This window comes from Prionailurus viverrinus, chromosome X (assembly GCF_022837055.1).
Source record: "Prionailurus viverrinus isolate Anna chromosome X, UM_Priviv_1.0, whole genome shotgun sequence".
Classification (NCBI taxonomy): domain Eukaryota; kingdom Metazoa; phylum Chordata; class Mammalia; order Carnivora; family Felidae; genus Prionailurus; species Prionailurus viverrinus.
In genome coordinates this window covers 7,119,971-7,133,956 of record NC_062579.1, presented here as the reverse complement: position 1 = coordinate 7,133,956, position 13,986 = coordinate 7,119,971, and positions in this window count along the sequence as shown.

Below are 13,986 nucleotides of genomic sequence, written 5' to 3'. Positions count from 1 at the left end.
GCCTGCTAGCGTGCTCTCTCTCAAATAAAAATTTTTTAAAAATCTATTTTTTTATCCATGCAGAATTTTTCCCCAAGGAAATATGAGCAAAGGTTTATAAAATACAAATCTGTTGAAAGTAGGTAGGGGAAAGAGATATTCATTATCTTATTTTAAACACAAAATAATGAAAACTACAAAAAGGGGCACCTGGGTGGTTCAGTTGGTTGAGCATCCGACTTTGGCTCAGGTCGCGATCTCACGGTTATGTGTCCAACTTTGGCTCAGGTCATGAATCTCGAAGTCCGTGAGCTCCAGCCCCGCATCGGGCTCTGTGCTGATGGCTCGGAGCCTGGAACCTGCTTTGGATTCTGTGTCTCCCTCTCTCTCTGCCCCCCCCCCACCCCTCTCTCAAAAAATAAATCAGTAAACATTTAAAAAATAAATAAAGTAAGCCTTGGGAAATCCAAGAGTTTTCAAAAAAAAAGTTCTAAGAAGGTTCTACAAGTTATTCATACGCTGTTCCAAAATGTAAGCAAGGCAGAGTGTAGCTTATACTCAGCACCTGAAGAATGAGTTACTTTTTCTGAAATAACTATTACTTAGACACTAGACAACTGACACTTAAGAATATTCATGCATTCTTGGGCACCAGGGTGGCTCAGTCAGTTGAGCGTCCAACTTTGGCTCAGGTCTTGATCTCAGGAGTTCGAGCCCCACAGCAGGCTTGCTGCTGTACAGAGCCCACTTCAGATCCTCTGCTCTGTCCCCCCACCCCACTCATGCTCTCTCTCTCTCAAAAAATAAACATTAAAAAAAAATACTCATATTCTGGTCTCTCCCACCATTCATTTCTTTACCTAATTGATTGACGGTGCAACAGTAGGGTGGGTCAAAAGATTTTTTCCTGAAGGGCAAGTTTGGGGGATTTTTGCTGTTGGATGTGTGTGGTTGGCAAGCTGACACAAGTTAGATACGTGGTCTCTCTCTCTCTTGTTCCATGAACTTGTTTACTGATGAAAAACATTTAAAAGCTGACCTCATTTGGGGCCCCTGGGTGGCTTGGTCGGTTGAGCGTCTGGCTTCAGCTCAGGTCATGATCTCACGGTTTGCGAGTTTGAGCCCCGCTTCGGGCTCTGTGCTGACGGCTCAGAGCCTGGAGCCTGTTTCGGATTCTGTGTCTCCTTCTCTCTCTGTTCCTCCCCCGCTTGTGCTCTCTCTCTCTCAAAAATAAATAAACATTAAAAAAAAAAAGTTGACCTCATTTGACTCACTTCATCTAATTAACATTTTTGTCTTTCTATTCTGTCAACATCCACTGTGTCACTCATGGAGGAAAAAGAGGTCAAGGCTGCTAAGCATTAATGATTTCTTTCATTAAATGACACCTACTTATTACTGTGAGCACTGCGAGTTAGTACCCCATTTCCAGCTGGAGTCTGAAAGAAAATCATCTCTGGAATCTCTGAAGAAAAACTATAAATAAGTGGGCCCCAGACTCAGGTATCATAAATATTGATGTAATTAAATCGACCATACTTCTCACATACAAGGAAAAACACAGAACTCAATGGTAGGCAATTTGACCATTAAATGACATATCTAAATAATCAGAAATTTTATATTTTCCCTAAACCATCACCAAAATAAGAGATCTCAATATTACATAGATGTACTTGTATAGCTGTACTAAGAAGAGAGAAAAGCATAAAAAGTAATTTGAAATCCATTATATTTGGCTTTAAAGTCAGAGGGAACATAACAACATACAATAAGTGAAAAAGAATATTATCAAATATTATATGAAGGAAAGAATCCCACTTTGGTGGAAGAAACATTTCTTATATAAGTTCAGTAAATATTCAAAGATTCATCTAATCATTATTTACTTATATTTATGCATTTATATGATACATACATTTTCAATATTCCAAACCAACGTCACACCCATCCTATTTGCCGAGAAACTAAATTCCACGTGTTTCTTACGCTAATGCAAACTTTTTATCCTGATCCTTAAGTCAGATCAAAAAATATGAGAAAATACCAGAAATCTGATTTCTTCCCTGCTTAGCTTAAAAAGGAAGACTAAATCAGGGGCGCCTGGGTGGCTCAGTCGGTTAAGCGGCCGACTTCGGCTCAGGTCATGATCTCGCGGTCCGTGAGTTCGAGCCCCGCGTCGGGCTCTGTGCTGACAGCTCAGAGCCTGGAGCCAGTTTCAGATTCTGTGTCTCCCTCTCTCTGACCCTCCCCTGTTCATGCTCTGCCTCTCTCTGTCTCAAAAATAAATAAAAGTTAAAAAATAAATAAGAATAAATAAAAATTTAAAAAAAAAAGGAAGACTAAATCAAAAAACAAAGAGTAGCATCGTCCTTAATCTGTATATCGTCAGCGAGAACCTTTCAGAATTTGCGATCTTCAGATCAAAGCGATCAAGTGGAAAGTCTGACTCGCAGCCATGACGGAACGTATGTTCTTTCATGGGTCCCATGATTTCTGTATAGTGGTTGGTGTTCAACGGTTACCCAGGAATCAAGAGCCCCCAACATACTTCCTTCCATCGGCCTGCCCACTGTCAGAAGAGAGGGTGCATAAGAGTCAGGAACCAACGCAACTGGCACGTTCCCAGTCTGTGGGTCACCACCACACCAGCCCAAACCCTTCCAATGCCCGCGGTATAGACACACATCTACTCCCTTCCCTTGGGTGGTTTTCAGATTTTGCGGGAAAGGCAAAGTCATCTCATGCTAATACTTGGTGATTCGGCAAATATGTAGTGAGGGCCCACGCTGCTCCAGGTGCTGAGAATACGACGGTGGCACAAGCTGTGTTGACATCATATGAACTTACCTTCGTGAAGAGAAGAGACATTCAATAAGCAACGAAACGAATGTGCAGTTACAAATTGGATTAAGGGCCTTGAAGGAAATAAACAAGGTGCAGTCGGTGGGAATGCAGGGGGATGGTATCAGAGGAGGCATGAAGGCGGTGACGTGTGCTGAGCCCTAAAGACAAGCAAACAGCAGTGGGAAGGGTGTGGACAGGTGATACTGGTTGAGAGAACAACAGTCTATTAAGAACCTAGAACGCGGTAGCACTCAATACAACTCCAAAGAAAAGAGGCAAACTATTAGAAAATCTTCATAATTGATGGCAGAACCGAAATTAGAGTCATTTCTCCAGCCACGCTTAGATCTAAAGTATTCTCTTAAAAAATATTAGGTGCATTTTGAATAGTGATCTTTCTCCACCACATTCTAAACATAGCTTCACTCAGGTAATTACAGATGGCAGAACGGAGCAGGCATTACGATTCTGGAATGTAGGGGGGAATCTGATCCCTTTGCTGATTGCCTGATGAATGTGAGTCATAAATGAACTTTGCCTTTAAAGTCAGAAGGGAAATTCCCGGGACACCATGGCTACATTATATAAAAAGTATATTTGTGTGTGTGTGTGTGTGTGTGTGTGCCTGTGTGTCTGTGTGTGTTTGTGGGTGTTTCTGCATATGAGTCTTTATTTAAAAAAAAGAATGGCAAGCAACAAGGAAAATCAAAACAGTTGAATCACTGGGGCAGCAGGATTCTGGGTAATTTTTATTTAAATTTTGAATTCCATGTTACAGTACTTTTTTGAGCAATAAGTAGGATATTGGGGGGGGGGGAGAGGGGCAAAGGGAGAGGAAAAGAGAGTCTTAAGCAGGCTCCATGCCCAGCGCAAGGAGGGGCTCCATCTCACAACCGTGAGGTCATGACCTGAGTGGAAATCAAGAGTGGGATGCTTAACCGACTGAGCCACCCGGGCGCCCCAGGGAGCCAACTATTTTGTGAGTCTTTTCATTATAGAAGCTCTAGGGGCGCCTGGGTGGCGCAGTCGGTTAAGCGTCCAACTTCAGCCAGGTCACGATCTCGCGGTCCGTGAGTTCGAGCCCCGCGTCGGGCTCTGGGCTGATGGCTCAGAGCCTGGAGCCTGTTTCCGATTCTGTGTCTCCCTCTCTCTCTGCCCCTCGCCCGTTCATGCTGTGTTTCTCTCTGTGCCAAAAATAAATAAACGTTGAAAAAAAAATTTTTTTAATAAAAAATAAAAAAAAAAGAAGCTCTAAAGGCCAGATAGTTAGATACTCGCTCTTCCAGAACCCTGGCAACAAGGATACAGGCATGAGACCCAAGGCCAATCAGATACTCTCTTTGAAGATCTGAATCTTAGGCAGGGAACACAGAGATGCTGGAAGAGTTCAGAGTTCATTCCGGCATGCGTAGTGCCGGCCTCTGGTATCTCGTGACCACAGATGATGCCAGAGGTGACGATGCCAGGGGCAGCGCCTTCCGCCCAGCAGTGACGGCATCTTGATCAGGCCATTCGTGTTGTGGATTCTCATTGTTCCTGTCCACTGTCCAAACTCCATACTCCAGCCTTGCCTCTAAGAACTACTCCATATCTCCCTGAGAAATCCCTTTTCTAAGTTAGAAGGACTTGATGTCTTTATTTGAAACCACAGTCGATACTTGAACAACATGGGGGTTAGGAGCACTGACTCCCATGCAGTCAAAAATCTGTATAAAACTCTGACTCCCCCAGGGGCACGTGGGTGGCGCAGTCGGTTAAGCGTCCGACCTCAGCCAGGTCACGATCTCGCGGTCCATGAGTTCGAGCCCCTCGTCGGGTTCTGGGCTGATGGCTCAGAGCCTGGAGCCTGCTTCCGATTCTGTGTCTCCCTCTCTCTCTGCCCCTCCCCCGTTCATGCTCTGTCTCTGTCTGTCTCAAAAATAAATAAAACGTTAAAAAAAAACAAAACTCTGACTCCCCCAAAACTACTAACAGCCTACTGTGGTCAGAGGCCTTACCAACAGTATAAACAGTCAATTAACACATATTTTGTGTATGTATTATATACTGTACTCTTATAATAAAATCATACAATAAATATGTATGTGTGTGTGTATACATATACTTAAAATCCACGTATAAATGCACCTGAGCAGTTCAAATCTGTGCTGTTCAAGGGTCAACTGTACAAACTCCGAGTGGTACAAAGTTAGAATGTATCTTATAGATCATCCAGTACAAATTTACCGTGGTTCATAATATAAATTCAGGTAATTGGAATGATACCTCTCAACACTTTTGTATCGACCAGCTTAGGCTCAGCCATGCTGTGGTAAAAAAGATGACCTCCCCCACCCCCACCAACTCTCAGGGGCTTATTCTAGGTCATGCTCCCTCTGGACCCAAGCTGATGAACCTGAGCCAAAGGAGAAGCCCTTGTCAGATACAGTGCAGGTCTCATTGGTTGAGAGAAAAGAGACCACAATATTACAGCTGCTGGCTCTTAAAGCTTCTGCCTGGACGTGACAGGCATCATTTCCACCCATGTGTCCTTGGCCAAAGCAAGTCGCGAATTAGGATATACAATCCTTCTAAAGGGAGGGACGGGATGCTGCAAGTCACGTGGCAAATCTGATGTCAGCAGTATGGTATTCTAGAACTGTCTCCCTGGGAAGGTCATCAAATACTTGAGCAATAACACAGTCTAACACAGCTCTTATGACTCAGGGCTTCGTGTGATCGATTTGGTAAGTTTCAAATGCCATAACATGAATGAAATAGATTTATTTCAAATAATTTGGGTGGTTTTTTTTTTTTTTTTTTTTTTGGATATTGGGTTTGAAACACTAACAATAGTCACGTTTGATCCGCTTTATTAAAGTTAGATGCGGTCCTTCCAAAGTGTGGGGTGGCATATGTAGAACAGAAATACATATGAATGATTGGAATTCCACTCTAAGTAAAAACCTATTTTACAACATTGAATTAAGCCATCTACCACACCCGGAGTTAATCTTGGGGCTTTGAGGGATACAAACATCACTAAGATGGGCACAGGAATCTAATGGGCAGTTAGAGGGAAAAAAAAAAAAAAACATGCCCCCAAATAACATGAAGCAGTGAGAAAATAAAGGAGAGATAGGTTGGAGAGAATTCACGGGAGGAGCTACGTGTGAAATCTCTCAGTCTAGAGATACAATGGAATTGTGTGAGGAACAGACTGCCTTATAGCGAGCCACATAATTCTTTTTTTGGGAGGTCATAGATTGCAAATGCACAGTAATTTTATACCGCACGGTATGTGTGTTTGGAAGAAGGCATGCAGGGGAGAAAAAACTGATCCAACATGTGGCTAGGAATTCCTAACTTTGCTCCTTACTAAACAATGGCTACAAGTCTTTACTAAAGACAATGGTTGTAGTGATGAAATCAGACTGAACTCAAGTTGGCCAATGACAGTAAGTAGGGGAAAATATCATTTCCCTTTTCTTAAAGAAAAAAAAAATCTTGTGACCTTTATCTTGTAGATAAGTGGGGGTTTTTTTTTTTGTCTTTCAAAATGTCAAGTTTTTTTTAAATGTTTATTTATTTCTGAGACAAAGCATGAGTTGGAGAGGGGCAGAGAGAGAGGGGGAGACACAGAATCCGAAGCAGGCTCCAGGCTCCAAGCCGTCAGCACAGAGCCCGACGCAGGGCTCGAACTCACAAACTGCAAGATTATGACCTGAGCCGAAGTGCGTCACCCAACCGACTGAGCCACCCAGGCACCGTCAAAATGTCAAGTTTTAACATGTGATTACCAAAAATTACTGACATAAAAATGTGGAGAAGTGCAATTATGACAGATGTAAATGTTAATTTATTTATGTAAATTCAGTTAAAGCTGCACTTTAAATAAAGGCCAGTTCAGTTCCTTTGGTTAGTAAAATATGGTTTGCTTCTTGAGTTAAAAAGCAAAACAAAACAAAAAACCCCCCAAAATACACATGTGAAACAAGTCAGACACAAAGTCACATATTACATGATTCCACTGATAGGAAATGTCCAGGGTAGGCAAATCCATAGAGACAGGAAGTAGATTAGTGGTTCCCAGGGCCTCGGCAGAGGGCAGAATGGGAAGTGATTGCTAATGGGTTTAAGGTGTTTTTCGGGGGCGGTGATGGAAATGTTCTGGAATTACATGATGGTGATGGTGGTACAATTTTGTGAATATACTAGAAACAAGTGAAACAAAACCTCGTAAGTGGCAAATAGTGTTCATATAATGTGATTTGGGGATGATTATTTTCAAAGAGGCACTTTCAGAATTACTGACATATATCTAGCCAAGCATATTCTGTAATACAGACAAAAAAATCAACAGCAACAAAATCACCAAACGACTTTTTCTTTTTCTTTTTTCTTTTTTTTATTTGAGAGAGAGAGAGAGAGAGAGCGCATGTGAGCAGGGGAGAGGGGCAGAGCGAGAGGGGCAGAGGCAGAGAGAGAGAATCGTAAGTGGGCTCCATGCTGTGCACAGAGCATGACGCGGAGTTGATCATGACCTGGGATCACGACCTGAGCCGAAATCAAGAGTCGGACGCTCAACCCACTGAGCCACCCAGGCGCCCCACAACTCTCTCAACTATGTTCCTTACCTAAGATTTGCAGGGTCTTCTGGGAACTAAAATGATGAACATACAGAACAATTATCTATTATCTACGGTGGCAGAGAACATAATACAGTCAGATTCTAGATGTTTCTAACAGCTTCACTGAGGTGTAATTTACATACAGCAAAATTCACTCATCTTAAGTACACAATTCAACGATTTTTAGAGCGTCTGTGCAGAATTTTCCAGAGTTGTGCAGCCATCACCGCAAACCAACTTTAAAATATTTTAAAGACCCCCATTAGCAGTCACTCCCCAGGCCAACCCCCAGCCCCCGGCCACTTACGCATCTACCTCTGTCCTTACGGATTTGCCTATTCTGGGCATTTCATGTCACTGAAATCACAGAAAGTGCGGTCTTTTATGACGGGCTTCTTGCACTTAGTAAATGTATGTTTTTAATGGACAGACCATCGTTTGTGCATTCACCGGTTGATGAACAGCTGGGTTGTTACCCTTTTTGCCTATCGTGAATGATGCGGCTGTGAACTCTCCCACACAAGTCTTCGTGGGGGCTTACGTTTTCATATCTCTTGCGTAGGTACCAAGGTGTGAAATTGCTGGGTTGTATAGTGAAATTGCACTTAACTTCTTGAGAAACTGCCAAACTGTTTTCCAAAGTGGCTGCACCATTTTACATCCCCACCATCAAAGCACAGATTTCCAATCTCTCTACATCCTCGCCAGGATTTTCCAGTTTTTTGATTAGAGTCACCATAGCGGGCACAAAGTGGTGTCTCATGGCCGTCTTAATTGGCCTTTTCCCATGACTAATGATGTTAAACATCTTTTCATGTGCTTATTGGACATGACTGTATCTCCTTTGATCTGCTTTGCTGGAATGTCTATTTAAATCTTTTGCCCATTTTTATTTTTATTTGCTTATGTATTTTATTTATTTTTTGTAAAAAAATTTTTTTTAAGTGTTTATTTTTGAGAGAGACAGAATGTGAGTGGGTTGGGGCAGAGAGAGAAGGAGGCACAGAATCCGAAGCGGGCTCCAGGCTCCGCGAGCTGTCGGCACAGAGCCTGACGCGGGGCTCGAACTCACGAGCTGTGAGATCGTGACCTGAGCCTGAGTCGGACGCTCAAACGATTGAGCCACCCAAGAGCCCCGGTTTTGCCCATTTAAAAAATGTGTTTGTTTATTTATTTATTTATTTTTAGAGAGAGTGTGAGTGAAGGAGAGGGGAGGAGGGAGAGAGAGAATTTATTTTTTTAGGTTTATTTATTTGAGAAAGAGAGAGGGAGAGGGAGAGAGAGAACATGCACATGCACAAGTGGGAGAAGAACAGGGTCTGGGTAGGGGGGTTGGGGAGAGAATCCCAAGCAGGCTCCACACTGTCAGGGTGAACCTGACGCGGGGCTCGATCCCACAACCCTGGGATCATGACCTGAGCCCAAATCAAGAGTTGGACGCTCAACCACCCAGGCGCCCCAAATCTTCTGCCTGTTTTTAAGTTGGCCTTCTTATCCTTTGGAATAGGGCCAATAGGATTTGCTGATTGATTGGAAGCTTAATACGAGAGAAAGAAAGGAGTCGGTCATCCCTGCCTGGTTTCTAGCTTAAGTTATGCAAGTGTGGAGTTGCTATTAAGTGGAGAAGTAGTGTTGGAGAGAAGGTCAGAAGCTTGAGTTTAGGGGCGCCCGCGTGGCTCAGTCGGTTGAGCGTCCGACTCTCGGTTTCAGCTCAGGTCGTGATCTCATGGTCCCTGTATCTCTCAAAAATAAATACATAAACTTAAAGAAAGATAGACAAAGTCTGAGACGCTTTAGACATCCAAGTAGGGTTCTCAAGGAGGCTGTTAGATTTGGGGGCCTGGAATTCAGAGGAGAGACACAAGCTGAACCATAAAGAGGGGGAGTCATTCGCACATAGACGGTACGGAATGAATGTAGATACAGAAGGTGTCCGATTAGGAAACTCTGGACACTCCAAAGTTAAGAGGTTAGGAAAGTCGCGAGGAACCAACAAACAACATTGAGACAGAGTGGCCGCAACCCACTGCCAGCCACGTGACAAGCGTACCCGAGAAGGAAGCGAGCGTGTCGAGTGGGGCTGAGAGTTGTCCCCTGCATGTAGCAGTGTGGACGGTGGAGGTGGTTCGTGGCCAAGACGAGAGTTGAGAGACCCGTGTTAGCTAGAAACTCGGGCATCTCATCCCCAAGCAGAAGCCGAAAGGCAGAGTTCCCAGGCCCACTTGCTGCGGTCAGGAGAGCGCTCGCAGACTGTAACACGCATCGTGAGGGGTCACCGAGGGCTTGGCGACAACGTACATTCCGATCCAACGGGTCTAAGCGGTTTGGTACTCGCTCCCAGGTCTGGCTGCGGCCGCTGAGCCCAGGGCCTCACTGCGAGGCGGCGGGAGTGGCGCGCTGAATTCATCTGCAGTTTCTTCTCTGAGTGCAGATCTAACCGGGCACGCGAATGGCACTGCTCTAAGATTTTCTGTGTTCTAGGGGCTTGATGCCACTGACACAGTGCAGCTCAGGTCTGTGGCCTGACAAGCGGGGAAGAAACGCAAGGAGCGATGACGGTGGGTGGAAACTTTAGCCCTGTTTGTTTTGTGAAAGCGGGAGGGGCCTTCTACGCACAAATGCAAAGGCTGGGGCCCAGCCAACTGCCTGGACAGAGGCCTCTCTCTCTCTCTCTCTCTCTGTCAGTGCAAACTGGCAGGGGAGCCTCCCGCAAGGCCCCTTTGAGGAAGACTGCCATTATTTCTCCATTACACGCGGGAATATACCAAAGGTTCACAATGACTCGCTGAGATAAATATCCAAGAGAGGTCCTATGTCTCATTCCCTCCCTCAGTTCGTTTGATTTTTTTCCAACAGCTTTATTTACTGAGATCTCAGTCACAGACCACACAGTTCGCCCGTGTCAAGTGCATAATTCGATGGTGCTTAGCATATTCGCAGTCGTGAACCATCACCACCGTCAATTTGTGAACATCCTCATCGTCCTGGAAAGAAACCCCCAGGCCCTTTAGCCACCGGCTCGTTTTGAAATGATATTGAAATCCACTAACATGCCTGGAAACTTTCTGCTCAGCAACTTGTGAGATGTCACAAAGCTGGGGGGAGGGGGGAATGCATCTGTTGCATGAAAACAGAGCTGTAGAGATGGAAGTCCTCGGTGTGAGACGACACGACAGGCGAGACCCCCCGGTGGACTCAGATGCCAACACACAAGCCACTTAAACCTGGGGGTTCTCTCCGGTCAGATGTGGGTGACCACCCCCTTCAGCTGGCCCGACAGACGCGCGCTTGGGTCCCCTGCCATGGGCCAGAGCCAAGTGGAGCAGGGCTTGCGTGGACAAGTTCTGGCTATGCTGTGGTTGGGGACAGAAAACGGAAAATGGTTTGCAGCTCCGTCCTTACCGCTCTCCGTGCACTAGGCGGACCCGGCCGGAGGACCCCACCGGGCAAACTTGGAAATGTCTTGTTTCCATCCACAACGGTGAATTTAGCAAATTAGGATGCCGTTTTGATGATTTCAAAGCAGCAGCTGGGGAGCTCTCTCGATGTTTGTTACACTTTTTGAAAGTGAACACCGTCTAAAAATAGTGAAGTGTTTGAATGGGCAATATTTTCTTTATTAATCAGATCTGTAACTTTCCTACGGCCGTTTTGCATTTTGTAAAAAATATGTGTCATCACAAAGATCATATGACTTCACTCATATGAGGACTTTAAGAGACAAAACAGATGAACATAAGGGAAGGGAAGCAAAAATAACAAAAACAGGGAGGGGGACAAAACAGAAGAGACTCTTAAATATGGAGAACTGAGGGTTACTGGAGGGGGTGTGGGAGGGGCGATGGGCTAACTGGGTAAGGGGCACTATAAGGAATCTACTCCTGAAATCATTGTTGCACCATATGCTAAGTAACTTGGATGTAAATTTTTTAAAAAATGAATAAAAGTAAATAAAAAATAAATGTTAAAAATCTTTAAAAAAATGTGTCATCATTTGAAAAAGATTAATGACTCCTATTTGTACCTTGTTGATATTTTAAAAGAAAGCAAGAATATGTCCAACAAATTTAATTCTTTTTTTAAAAAAATTGTCCTGCAGGATGCTTGCGATAATTTAACGAAGGATAGAAAACAGCTTGGTTACTTTGTCATAATTGACTGTTATCTTTGTTATATAGTTTCCTCATGTCACACAGAGAATGAAGATATTAACGCCACTATATTTTAGAGGAAATGATACTTGAAGCTGCATTTATACACTTATAGTCTTCAAATTAAAAAAATATATATAAACATATAAATGTCCCTTTAAAAGCTCCATGTTTTTCTGGTTTTTTTTTTTTTTTTTTTTTTTTAATTTTTTTTTTTTCAACATTTATTTATTTTTGGGACAGAGAGAGACAGAGCATGAACGGGGGAGGGGCAGAGAGAGAGGGAGACACAGAATCGGAAACAGGCTCCAGGCTCTGAGCCATCAGCCCAGAGCCTGACGCGGGGCTCGAACTCACGGACCGCGAGATCGTGACCTGGCTGAAGTCGGACGCTTAACCGACTGCGCCACCCAGGCGCCCCTGGTTTTTTTTTTTTTTAATGTTTATTTATTTTTGAGAGAGAAAGAGAATGCATGTGCACGAGCGGGGAAGGGGCAGAGAGAGAGGGAGACACAGAATCCCAAGCAGGCTCCAGGCTCCGAGCTGTCAGCCCAGAGCCCGATGCAGGGCTGGAACTCACGAACTCTGAGATCATGACCTGAGCCGAAGTCAGACACTTACCCTATTGAGCCACCCAGGTGCCCCTAAAAGCTATATGTTTTTCTGTTTTAAAATTTAAGTATTTTAAAAATCACTTGCTTTTCAGAAAGCCAGATAAGCCGCATGGACGCCACAAGGTTTGGAAAGAGTCCCGTGTCAGGAGCCCCAGCACGGGTGGCCGGTGCCCCCGGCTGATCTCTCCATCAGAGGGAGGGATGCACAGCACTGGAGCAAGGTGGAGTCTATAAATCACACACTCTGGTCATTGAAAAAACAAACCACAACTAAAAAACAGTGGTACCTTGGGTGGAATTAACAGGAAGTCAGGGTGTTTCTGGAAGCGAACGGATATGCAAGAAAAAAGCCCCCAAACAGCACCCTGCCTGGTTTTGTCGCTGTGTGCCTCCTGCGCAAGTCACTTAATCTCTCTCTGCCTCAGTTTCCTCATCTCTAAAATGCCGGCAGGGTAGTCGTGAAGATGAAAGGAGATGCTGTATATAAAGGGCCAAGAATCTAGCAAATATGGTGATGGGATCCCCTTCCCTCTTCCTCTGCCTGGCTAACTTCATCTCCAGATTTACCCTAAGGGTCACAGCCTCCGCGAAGCCCTCCCTGATTCTTCCGGGTACCCTGCAGCCCTGCCGGGTCGGTCAGTCAGTCCATGCCTCGCTCCTGGCTCTGCAACTGGAAAATGATAGCCAGCTACATCACGCTGTGGATCCCCGAGCCCTGGGTCGGCTCCTGATCGTCTCATTGCCCCCAGCACCCGGCAACGCAGCCCTGTGCGATCACTACCGCACAGCGTTTCCGATAACGTACAGCAACATCTCTGCAAACCTCATTTTCAAGAATCACGCCAAGGGGATTGCACGAAGCTGTCCTCCCCTCTCCTTTTGATTTGTGCGCTGTGCTGAAAGCAAGACGAACGCCTGCTATAATGTAGGTACAGACAATAAATACCCCGGCGAGGTAGGAAAGTATTTTTGTAAACTCTTTTGCATCTACTGGGAAGTCATAAAGAAAGCGATCTGACCTGAGAGATGAAGCTGGGCCCCCGGCGGCGAAGGCAGCTGCCAGCTGCGGCTTCCTGGCTGGTGTTTAGAAATGGTAATAGCGCGTGAAAGGGGCCTCTCAGCCGGGGAAGTGCTGGGGAAAGACACAGAGCCGCAATTGTATCCAACTTTTTTTATCTAAAAAAAGTACCAGGGACAAAAGGAGAGTGATGTGGGCCAAGTCCCAAAGAGCCCTTCCGCATTCAGGTGTAACAGCTGATGCTTCGGGCCCTTTGCAGGGACTCCCGGAACCGCGGCCACGAGATCCAGGCTCCACGCGCCGGGGGCTGCGTTTCCGTGCTGTTAGCTGATTTGTATTGCGGGCCCGCGCGGCTAGGGGATGTGGGGTGGGTTGGAGCTGATGAAACGTCCATTTGCCCAACTGCCAACATAAGGAAGGAAGAGGGATCTTTTTTCTTCTACCCCCATCTAGGCTCTCGGCTGGGGCTCTGTGACAAAAGGCAGATTAACGAGAGGAAAGAAAGCGGTCACGTGTATGTAAGTTAAATTTTAACGGGACACAGGAGCCTTCGGAAGGAAAGGAAGCCCAAGACGCAGTTAAGCCGGTGGGATTTGTCTTCTGCGTTTTTTTGTTTTGTTTTGGTTTTTTTTGGTGTGCTTTTATACTCGGCCTGAGGAAGAGTGAAGCATCACGGAGAAATGGGATAGGACAGAAGGGCACGAGCTAAGGGGGAAACCTAGAAAGGCCTCTTCGTTCGGATTCCCCTCTGTGTCCCCGCCTCTGCT